Source organism: Penaeus vannamei, chromosome 7, assembly GCF_042767895.1.
Source record: "Penaeus vannamei isolate JL-2024 chromosome 7, ASM4276789v1, whole genome shotgun sequence".
Taxonomy (NCBI): domain Eukaryota; kingdom Metazoa; phylum Arthropoda; class Malacostraca; order Decapoda; family Penaeidae; genus Penaeus; species Penaeus vannamei.
This window is the reverse complement of record NC_091555.1, coordinates 5,206,542-5,210,150: the sequence shown is the minus strand read 5'-3', so window position 1 is coordinate 5,210,150 and position 3,609 is coordinate 5,206,542. Positions and strand designations below refer to the sequence as shown.

The following is a 3,609-nucleotide window of genomic DNA, read 5'->3' as shown; positions in this document are numbered from 1 at the left end:
ATTGCTGTTAACATGGACATTATAGTCATCATCATTATCACAATTTTCATCTTTGTAGTTATGATCATCATTAACATTCATGATAATCCCTTTGATAATGATGATATTGATGATACTGCTGATAATGATGATGATAATAATGATAATGATTACAATGAATGATAATGCTGCTGCTGATATTAATAATAATAATGAATCATGACAATGACGATGGCGATAATGATAATGATGACAAGAATGATGATAATGATGATGATGACTAATATCATTATCATCATCACTATCACTGTTGTTGTCATTATCATCATTATCATTATTATTACCAATTTAGTGGTAATAAAAACAATAACATTATCATCATCATTATCATTATCATTACTATCATTATCAAAATCATCATTATTATTTTCGTTATGCTAATCATGATGATTACAGTGATGATAATCATGATAATGAAGATAATAATGATAACAAAACAATAATATTAATGATAACTTAAACATCATCATTGTCATCATTATCACTACATATATCATCATTGTTGTAGACTCTAGTATCATCTTTGGTATCATTATGATCATCATAAATATCATCTTTATCATAATCAATATGGCCATTGAGTATCATTTAACTGCTTTTGGTGATAAAGATAATGATAATGATACTAATCATACCATGAGAAGCAGGATAACAATGTTAATATTTGTGATAATGATCAAAATAATGACAGTAATGATGATTAGGATGAAATTAATCATATCATGGCCAGTATAACGTTAATGCTGCCACGTGCCAGTTAATATCGTGTAATTAAACAAATCAAATGTAATTTTGATACCAAATCATGTTTGATTCCCGTGAAATGTCAGTTACGGAAACCACAACATACTCAAAGCAATCAGATTCATACTCATAACTGCACGTCTATACGCACACAGAAACGCAAAACGCACACACACACACACACACACACACACACGCACACACACGCACATACACATACACACACACACATACACACACACGTATATGCACACGCAAACACAGCACACACACACACACACACACACACACACTCACACACACACACACACACACACACACACACACACACACACACACACACACACACACACACACACATACACAATCACACATATATATATAAATGCGTGTGTGTGTGCGTACCAGTGTGTGTATCTGCGTGTCTGTATTTATTTTACATTTGTGTGCGCATTTGCAAACGGTATATGTGCACATGCTTACGTTGGCGCAGCACTGTCACCGTATCTCACCGACCACTGCTTTCTCTTAAAAGCGGAGTGAAAATCTAATAACTGTTTGAATATTTCCCTTACCTGTCACAATAACCAAGGCAATACACCTTCATTGTTATTTAGTGGCTGTTATACCACCGGGTTGTTCGTGTTCGTGTTCGTGTTCGTATTAGACTTGGCATTGGATTTCCTCTGCATATATTCATTCATGTGTCGAGTTTTTTTGTTGTTTTTTTTTTTTTTTTTCTTTGTCTATTTTTTTTCAAGGATTTGTTTTGTTTTGTTTTGGTTTTTTTTCTTTGTCTATTTTTTTTCCAAGGATTTGTTTTGTTTTGTTTTGTTTTCTTTGTCTATTTTTTTCAAGGATTTGGTTTTGTTTTGTTTTGTTTTCTTTGTCTATTTTTTTCAAGGATTTGTTTTGATGTTGTTTTTTTTTTTTCTTTGTGTATTTTTTTCAAGGATTTGTTTTGTTTTGTTTTGTTTTTCTTTGTCTATATTTTTCAAGGATTTGTTTTGATGTTGTTTTTTTTCTTTGTCTATTTTCTTCAAGCTTTTGTTTTGATGTTGTTGTTTTTTTTCTTTGTCTATTTTTTTCAAGGATTTGGTTTGATGTTTTTTGCTTTGTCTATTTTTTTCAAGGATTTGTTTTGTTTTGTTTTGTTTTCTTTGTCTATTTTTTCAAGGATTTGGTTTGATGTTGTTTTTTTTCTTTGTCTATTTTTTTCAAGGATTTGTTTTGTTTTGTTTTGTTTTTCTTTGTCTATTTTTTTCAAGGATTTGTTTTGTTTTGTTTTTTTTCTTTGTCTATTTTTTTCAAGGATTTGTTTTGTTTTGTTTTGTTTTTCTTTGTCTTTTCAAGGATTTGATTTGATTTTTTTTTATTTTAAGGTGGTATTGGATCCTGGAGGTTCAGATTGTTCTGTTTTATTGTTCTAGATTTTTGTTGTAAAAAAGTTATTTGATAAGGAAAATAATTGTAATAAAGATGGTAACGATGATGATAATAATGATGATGGTGATGGTACTGACAATGATGATTCTTATAATAAAAGTAATAATGCTGATAATAGTAACAGTGATAATGATGATGATAATGATAATAATAATAACAACAACAACAACAACAATAATAATGATAATGATAATAATAATAATGATAATGATAATGATAATAATGATAACAATCATAATAATAATAATAATAATAATAATAATAATAATAATAATAATAATAATAATAATAATAATAATAATAATAACAATAATACTGAGAATTGATAACAATAATTATAAAACAACAACAAAGTAATAATAACAGTAGTGATAATGACAATGATAATACAATTGATAATGATAATAATAACAAAAGTAATAATGACAATGATATTGATGATATTAGTGTTAACAATAATAATGATAATATCGATGAAGATAATAAGAACAATAAACATATTGATAACAATAGCGATAATAATAATGATATAATTGATAATGATAACAATACAAAGCAGAGAAACCGAAAAAAAAATACTAGAGAAGGACAGAGAAAATTCGCGAGCTGGAGAAACGGAGAAAGAAAACGACATATAACGAAAGAGAAGAGAGACTATCCCAAAAATAAAAATCTCGAGATAAAACAGGAAGAGATCTAAATGAGAAATAAATACCACAACAAGACTGACTAATATCAGAAAGATAGAGAAAACATGAAAATGGAAGAAAAGGCCTAACCTAAGTCGCCGTCCACGGAACCGAACGCGCAGATTTCCGAGTTCATATACGCAAGAATAAAAAAAATGGAAACAGAAAGTAAGAGAAAGAAAACGAGAAATATTATCAAGAAAATGGATACAAAAGCAGAAACAATAACAATAATGGTAAGAGAAAAGAGAAAAGACTAAAGAAAGAGTAAAAACAGCCCTAGAACCGAATGCAAAGCTTTTCGTCAAGATGCACAAGAGACAGAAAAAAAGAGGAAAGGAAAGAAAGCGAGAAACTACCACTAAAAAAACAAAAACCAAAGGAGAAACAGAGAAAGAACAAAGAGAAGTTAAAATGCCAAGATCCGCAAGAACAGAAAATGGGAAAAGAAAAAGCGAAAGAAAACGAGAACTTACCACCAAGAAAAACGCACACACACATTAGAGACAAAGAAAAAAAAAAGAAAAGAAAAAGAAAAAAAACGAAGGAAAAAAATAATACCTACCTGTCTTTGAAAGCTGTGTTCATTTCCTCCTCGGGAACGAACACACAGCCTTCAAAGACAAAACACGCCAAAGCAATGGCTTATTCACACGAACTCAAATTATTACTGACAGACCTTCCAAACACG

At 29.6% G+C, this 3,609-nt stretch overlaps 1 protein-coding gene across 1 annotated transcript in view; it reads left to right on the top strand.

Moving 5' to 3' along the window:
* Positions 1-3,422: 3,422 nt before the first annotated feature.
* The window catches only part of LOC113810268 (sodium/potassium-transporting ATPase subunit beta), a 124,892-nt gene continuing 124,705 nt past the window's right edge, over positions 3,423-3,609 (top strand). The window contains exon 1 of the mRNA XM_070123457.1: positions 3,423-3,498. The gene's annotated coding sequence lies outside the window, so the exon portion shown is untranslated. The remainder of the gene's footprint in view (positions 3,499-3,609) is intronic.